We start from the raw sequence: 8,615 nt of genomic DNA on the forward strand, positions 1-8,615 counted from the left end.
ATTTTAACCTCTTAAGCGACCAGGGTAAAGTAGAAAAAGAGACAAAAGTCTTCATAAAACTAAGCAAAAATATGCAAATCATTGCTGCACTAGTGACTTCTACCACACCCTGTGGTAATAATAATAATAATGTACTGAGGACAACCACCTGCAAATTACATTTTACAAAGTGGTTTAGTTAGAGCTACCAGAGTGATGGAGCTTACAAATAATCAAAGGGAAAAAATGATGTTAATATTAAAAAATGTTTAAGATAAGCTATACATCCTTCCATTTACCACCAACCTGGGCCTTCCCCTGGTGAGTCGGTGTGTGAATCTTACAGTTATAAATCCACAATGCATCATCTATTCTACCCTATAACAACATTTGGAAGGACCTATAATCTGGAAACTCACTTATTTATCTGTGACTTCTCTGAGTTTTTGGCTGCTGTTTAGATTACCCACTCCACACTTACCATCACCATGGGAAGTGGGGACCACCCAGAAGAAGAAGCAGCAATAAAGGAAATCAGAACTTCTATAAATCTCTTGAAGAAACAGAACATGAGACACTAATTTCTTTTTCTGCCAAATAAATTCCTACAAGAATGAAACCATAGATGAAGAGAATCTGCAATGCAGCACAGTGACGTTATCCTACTGGACTCAGAATCTTTTTTTTTACATTTTCTCCACCTCTGATCAATGTAGTTAACCTATGAATGTTTAATATAATTATAAGTAACTAATATGATCTGAATTATTTCAAAGCTCATGTAAGGCTTCCGACATTCATATATTCTGGGAGCATCTATTAAGCTTCCTCTCTGTATAGAACCCTATGCTGTAGTAACTGCCTTAATGGAACATTAAGTCTAAAGAAAATCCAGTCAATATACAAGGAAACAAGCAATACAAATAAAATAAATACATTTTGTGATTATATAAATGTCACATTAAGTTGATGTGACAATGAGGAGAAGGATCTACACTTTTTATAAAAGATTTTTGCTTCATATATAAATTGATATTTAGGGAAAATTATGTTACTGGGGTTCTGCACCATGTAAAAATACTCTGCTATGAGCTGACTATTGTTCCAACTGTGACCCTGGCTTTGTTCATGTATCATATGTTAAGCCTGAGTTTCAATCATTCTGCTGGAAGCTGGTTATAAAAGTGTTTACATGTACCTTCAGCCTTGCCTCTGGTGGATAATTAGATATGTTTTTATAAGATAGGAGTTTCACGTGTAGACAGTGTAAGAAAAAAAATTACACCTTTAGTTAACTCTTTGTAATAATTTCTGCTGTTTCTTAAATCTATTTGCTTAACTCCAGAAGAGTTATTCTATTACACTCCACTGATATCAATAGTGCCTAATATTGCCTTTCTTTGGTCAATGTGACATTTGGAGAGATTTAAGAGCCAGCTGGTCGTCTATCACACCCCTTTTCTTCTGCTAAAAGATTAGCAGTCTTCTAGATGAAGATGCTCCCTCAGGTTGGTCCTGGTAGGCAGATGGCATGCACTGACTGATACATAGCTTGAAAAAGGGAAGACAAAACAAAGCAAAACAAACAACAACAACAACAATAAAATATTTTTATTGTTGTAATCCATTGAGATTTGGGGATTAATTGTTCCCTCAGTACGGCATAGTTTCGTTTTTTTGATTGACTGTCCATAAACAACATCCTTAAAAAATCCAATATATGTACCTTGTAATTCAGGCCTCCTTGCTACTTGATATAAAGAAACAAACAACATGTACACAAAATTGGAGATTCAACTGAAAAACTGAGTTCTCTCTTATAGCTAAAGGTTTACATAACCAATACTAAACTCAACACATTTTCATTAGTCTCAGTATTACATTTTAATGATGCTGTACCTCAAAGTAGATGGAAGCCTCTTAAAGTTAAACATCACAGTTTATACCTCCAGTATGTCCACAGACATTCCTAACGCTGTTCCTAATAAGCACTTATTAAAGTACACTAACATAAATTTTTCTAAAAAAAAGATATGATAAGTGGAAAATATAAGAGTATGCTGAATCCTAAGAGCAAAAATAGAAAAGAAAATAAACACGCTCTAGAGATTTCCATTAAAAAGAAAAATGACAAATAGTGCAAGGAATTTAGAAAATTGATTACCACAGGAGGTTCTTGAGAGGAAAGACAGAAGCGGCATTTTTAGGAAACAGCAAATGAGTAGAGGGCAAATTAATACTGCCTCTCTAATAATGGATCTTTTTCTGTTATTCTACTTATTTAGGTATTAATTGGTAAATGGAAACATTTATGTTTATGAATAAAGTGTCATTTTTTCTGTTCAGTGTGAAAATGTGTCACATATATTATCTAAGCTTAAAGATATAGTAGGATCATATAATACCCAACTGTCTAAACGTCCAATTTGTAAATACGGTTAGAGAAAGCGTGGGGATAGCAGCCTTATGTGGTTCTCATCTTAGAATTAAGTATGTTCATTAATGAAGACTACTTTAGAAGTTTTAAGTGATCAGTCGCGGGCAATTTTCCTAACTCTGCCAGCCCCTTCCAGTTCTCCCCCACCACAACCCCTTAGGAATATTAATTTCATGTATCTATTTGTATTTTATGTTACTGTCTTGCTGGCTTTTGGTCTTTTTTGCCTCCCTCTCTTCTTTCTTTCCTCCTTATTTTCCTTCTTCTTCTTAAATAATTTTTCAAATAGTACATTTTTTGCCTAGCAGTCAGTCACTTCTTACGTATGAATCCTTCTTGTCATCAATTTGCTTACCCAGGAGATGAAGTAGTATCAAGATTTAGAAGCGATTATCTAAAACTTTTATTAACTGTAAATTTAAAAATAATTTATGAAATGTAAATCCACTAAATTCAGATATTTATAAAATTTAGTCCAGACACACACTACAGGCATTAGCAAAACATTAATTGTGTTTAGTACTCAAATTAAAATATGGTTATTATGATTTTATTAAATATATTCGTAAAAAATTGGGAAAAAATGAGGCCATTGCTTTTAAGATGTGAAATTCACTGATTCTTTTAAAAATTAAAAACTGAATACAAAAACATTTTAAAAAATATTAAGACAGCAAAGTTTTCTGAATTGTATTTTTAAAAGTGCAGATAAAACGACCTTTCTCAGTTTCCCATTTAAATTATCAGCTTAAAGGGTAATCATGTGAAGTAGAGGACATTTGAATTATTTATGAGTGCATTGCTTGTGTAGAGAGTTCTATATGCAGTTGCATTTCTCTTTTTGACTTTGTCTAGTGAGAGGCAGCCAATTCATTGAACAAGATTAAACATAAAGACATTCGCAGAAATTCATAATGTTCTTATGAGGAAAGGCAGCAAGGGCAGGAACAACTGTAGCAGGGCTAATCCCAAATTTCAATGGCCATCACTTAATTATTTTAGCTTTTCAGTTCAAGTAATGTATCTCTTTTTAAACCCATCATATTTCCTTAATTACCACAAACTGCTTTCCTGAAGTCACGGTCACCAATTAGTTACGGTCTTTTCACATATTTCATATACTTGTACTTAAAATGACCCCTATGATTGGTAGTGTAGTGAAGGTATTTTGCCGGTTGTCCAAATGTATTTGCACTACCTGTGTTTTTTAATGAAAAATCATTTCTTTTGGATTAACATTTTAAACCTAGTACTTGTGTTGCCAGAAAACATAAACTTTATAGGTTCAAAAACTTGTTTTTTTTTTTCAAATTCTTATAGCACTTGTGGCATAAAAACTATGTGAATTTAATATTAGCCTATTATATATAATATTTGTTATTATACCACAGGACATATTTAAGACTTGCCACACTCAAGGTATTGTGGATTATTGAATTAGAATTTACATCCTGGGAGTGTTTTGTGGATTTCTGTGCCACATTCAGGTAGGATAATTCTTTTGCTAAGTACTCCCAAATGATAAAAGAGTATGAAGTTTCAGTATAGGTGATTTGTAGACCAGTGATGTAAAATATAAATATGTAAAGAACTAACAAATAAAGTCATACCATATTTAATTTGTTTACTGAACCATTACTTCATTCATGTATCAAGGATTTATTTACTTTATATAGAAGAGATACAGCAATCTTACTGAGAAGAAAATATAGTAAAATCTTTAGCTTCCCTGATCGCTTTGTTGTGACAATCTTAGAACATAAGATGAGACAAAATTTAAATACAAATTGTGGTAGTTAAAGAAAAGCTCATTAAGAATGTACTCATTACTATAGTTTTAGCCCTTTGACAAAGTGATAAACAGACAAAATTAGTGAAGATATGAATTATGAAATGAAAACAACAGTGTCAAATGTATATGACTCATGGTAAATCTTAATAGGCTATAGGTCAATAGTGAAGTATCAGGTACATCTATTCGGTTCCATGTCCTTTAGATGAATAAGCTTCCCTACATTACCTCCTTCTCCACATTAGGTTGTCTGATGGGGTATGCAATAGTTAGGCATGATCGCTGGTAGGTTCATGGCTGGATAGAGGGTGCAGAATCTAAAATACCTCAGCAGTGACTCCTTCCAACTCTTTTTCACATTTCTTTCCGGTCCTCCTCATGTTCTGTGTTTTTTCTTTCACTGTTGGATGGTGGGATTAATTTCTTTCTCCTTCTCATTCCATGTCTTATCTTGTCTTTAGGAGATGAAATGTTTGCTTTAAAAATATGCATTTATATTTTCTGTTCCATACTCTGGTCAATGACTTTATTTGAATTTTAGGTACTCCTTCTGTATTGCTTCAGGTACTAGAAAGAACGTTAGATGGAAATAAAATACACAAAATTCACTGGTTAATACCTCGTGATATAACTTTGCCAGACAATTAAAATAATTTAATAAAATAACATTACGTATTATAAGAATGTAAATCAAGCTTGTTCAACCTGCAGTCCATGGGCTGCGTGTGACCCAGGACAGCTTTGAATGTGGCCCAACAGAAATTGATGAACTTTCTTAAATCATTACGAGATTTTTTTTATGTGAATTTTTTTTAGCTCATCAGCTTTTGTTAGTGTTAGTGCATTTTATGTGTGGCCCAAGATAATTCTTCCTGTTCCAATGTGGCCAAGGGAAGCCAAAAGATTGGACACCCTTGACATAAATCCTTATTCTCTAAAACCGAAAAGTTGTAAAGAACATCATATTTCATGGGTTGTTCATGAAGTATCTTCTAATGGCCTGCAAAGGTTACATAAACATTTCCAATACACAGCACTTTAAAACAGGGGTCCGTAACCCCCAGGCCGTAGATTGGAACCAGTCTACAGCCAGTCAGGAACCAGTATGCACAGCAGGAGGTGAATGGCAGGTGAGTGAGCAAAGCTTTATCTGTATTTACAGCCACTGCACATTGCTTGCATTACCACCTGAGCTCCATCTCCTGTCAGATCAGCAGCAGCATTAGATTCTTATGGTAGCTCAAACCTTATTGTGAACTGCACATGTGAAGAATCTAGATTGTATTCTCCTTATAATAATCTAATTCCTGATAATATGTCACTGTCTCCCATCATCCCCAGATGGGACCCTCTAGTTGCTAGAAAATAAGATCAGGGCTCCTACTGATTCTACATTATGGTGCATTGTATAATTATTTCATATGTATTGCAATGTAATAATAATAGTTATAAAGTGCACTGTAAATGTAACACACTTGAATCATCCCTTAAACATCCCCTCTGCCCATCTGTGGAAAACTGTCTTCCATGAAACCAGTCCTTGGTGCCAAAAAGGTTGAGGACTGCTGCTTTAAAAGGCTATTATATCTTTCCAATTACAAGTTACAAAACATCTTCTGGAGAATTAGAACTTGCTCAAATCCATCAAGATAGTAAGTGACTAAGTCAATATTTCAACCTAGGTATAAATAACTTTCATGACATCATTCTCTCTGTTTGTCCACTCTGCCTAAGAGTATTGCCTTGTATTGGGGGAGGGGGATTTTATCATTTAGTTTTCTTAGCAAATTTTTTGTTATTTTATTTTTTTTGACATAGAATGGCAAACTTAGTTGACTTCACCATAGCAATATCACAAATATCTTATAATTGAAATCTAGTTACTACTAGCTATTGTATTGCTATATATGACAAATCATTATAAGAGTTAACCAACATAATTTTCACTCAGTCAGATATTTTTTCCTCATTTTCCTAGTTCTTGGTTTTGTTTGTTTGGTGTTGTTACAGGTGGTGATCTGGTTTTGTTTGTTTAAGTAGTCTCTTCATAACTCAATATAGATGGAATCATCAATAACAATGCCTCATCTATCAACAAAAAGGTGGGCTTAGAACTCAGACGGAGCCTATTAGAATTCTGCATCCACAAGATAGGCCAATAAGATTATTCCCTGAAACATGTTAGGTAGAGCCTGTGAAAAAGGCACAGTAACTTGCTCTGTAACACACAATAAAAGGCCTTTGAACTACTGGGTGGCTATATAGCATGGTAGCAAGGAAGAATGATAGTTGCAAAATAAAACCAATTTTCAGAGGGAATTACAGATTGATACAGGGCTCTGAAATGACCATTTAAGACATTAGATTCTTTTGTGCTTGAAGTCATTTCTAGGGAACAGACAAATTTCCAAGCTTTGTTAGTCAAGTTGCATTGTGTTATTTTTGTCACTGATAACTGAAAGAGTTTTGTCAAATAGAGAAATTATTATGTACAAGTATGCTTCTAAAGTGACAGTATATTAAATAATGCTATGGATAAAATAGAATTAGGGGCAATTTTTTACTTAATGAGTGAAAAATTAACAATCTTCGTCATATGACAATTAAGCAGGTGACTGGTTGTAGTAATAGATGTTGCATTTTAGAATTCAGACTGTATACTTCTCGAAACTGAAGTTTTAGAGGATTAGTAGAAAATTTCTGTATATTGGGGTGGATTGATTAATTCCAAAAATCTCTTTTCTCAAAATAAAATAATGTTAAACACATTGTTTTATGTTTTATTACTTTCAGTTTTTGTGGTTAGGGAAAATGGAAAGGTACAAATTATTCTAAAATTTTCTAGAGAATAAAATGCTTAGTTTGTGAGAATAAGTGATAGGAAGAATTCTTGATTCTTCACATTGACAAAAAAGGATCAGATTTGTATTGATTTAGGCAAGTAAATGAAGTATAAGGTAATTTATTTATGGATTAAATTCACGTTATAATTTTTTTTTTTTAAAAAAAGGTCAGAATAGGATAGGTTAATTAAGGTATTTCTCTGGTCCAGAAAACCTCTCTTGATTCTGCTTTTTACAGCTCTGCTGACTAGGAAGGCTTTCACAAGATACGGGTGCTCAAATTATTGTTAGAACAGGACAGTTGGGGCCTATAGAGAGCGGTGGGAGGTGAGGGGAGGGTGGTAAAACTGCATCTCCAATTACACTTTCTGCTTTTAGGTTCTTTGTTACACACAAATTGGTTCCTTAATTTATTCCTTTGAGGGTTAATTTTTTTTAGTTCAAATTTCTGTTGACTTTAATACTTTTTAATTTAAAATTTCAGATACATTTAAAAAATTTTTTAAATCTAGAAAATTATAGCAAAAAAAAAAAATTAAAAAGTCCTATATCCCACCAGTCAGAAGCAGTCAGGCTGATAAAAGTCTCTTGGTCATTATTTGATGTGTAGGTCCTACTCTCATTTCCAGATTAGCATTAACTGAGGCTACAGAGTAGTATCCTATTAGTCGGAAACATTTCTAGGGATAAATAATAGCAAAACCTACGTCAGGGGCTTAAAAAAGCAGTGCTTAAGAAATCACCATAAAGCCAGGTTCTTCTCATCTTTGTATTTCCCCAGTCTTATAATAAAACTATTTGTTTAAAACATCCCATATTTTAAAGACAGCTGCTTGCCCTGAAAGCATCACATCCATGTTTTAGGTAGAAGAGTAAAGGGGCATGTCAAGCGTGTTTTTTTAGAAACTCGCATCTCTTCCTGTAGCTTCAGTTTCTTAAAATCAGCACTTGCACATATAAGACCTAAAGAGTTATTCTGGGAAATGGTCGCATGGAAGAACAAGGAATAAAAAAGAGTCACGTGGTTAAGAAGCAGCAGCCAACCTAAGGGCCGTGATTAAGTTGATAATCACAGTGGGCACCTGAGCTTTAATCGTACTGTATAGAATACATCTCGGAATCCTATCTCAAAAAGGAAAAAACCGTTTTATCCACTTACTCCTGCGTTCCACCCTTATTGGACAAAGGTCATCCCAGAGGTAATTAACTCCCTCTCACTTTGCTATTATCATACATGCCAGAAGAGTTGAGCAAGCTTGGTCAGGCAGGCACCCCACACAGTATGAGCCGAGTAGACCCAGGCAAAAAACTATTAGTACTTTTCAAGTTAGATTTCATGAGACTCTATTGATCATTCATTAATTTATTTTATTTATTAATGAACATATTTCATCAATCTTTCTACACTAAGATAGTATTCTATTTTTCCTCTTATAACTTGTGTTATATTATCAGAAATAATTCATTATTTTGCCACATTTGCTTAGTAATGGTCACCAATTTCTGTTTTCATGTTTTTCAGACACATGATATCAATTTCCAAATAAATTAATTTTTTATTTTT

At 33.7% G+C, this 8,615-nt stretch overlaps 1 long non-coding RNA gene across 1 annotated transcript; it reads right to left on the reverse strand.

Moving 5' to 3' along the window:
- Window positions 1-4,015: 4,015 nt before the first annotated feature.
- On the reverse strand, window positions 4,016-6,250 carry LOC116463259 (uncharacterized). The gene is made up of 2 exons (XR_004246632.1): window positions 6,145-6,250; window positions 4,016-4,775 (listed from the first exon to the last, which is right to left on the reverse strand). It is a non-coding gene; the product is annotated as an uncharacterized LOC116463259 (long non-coding RNA).
- Window positions 6,251-8,615: the final 2,365 nt, after the last annotated feature.

This window comes from Hylobates moloch, unplaced genomic scaffold, assembly GCF_009828535.3.
Source record: "Hylobates moloch isolate HMO894 unplaced genomic scaffold, HMol_V3 SCAFFOLD_31, whole genome shotgun sequence".
Classification (NCBI taxonomy): Eukaryota; Metazoa; Chordata; class Mammalia; order Primates; family Hylobatidae; genus Hylobates; species Hylobates moloch.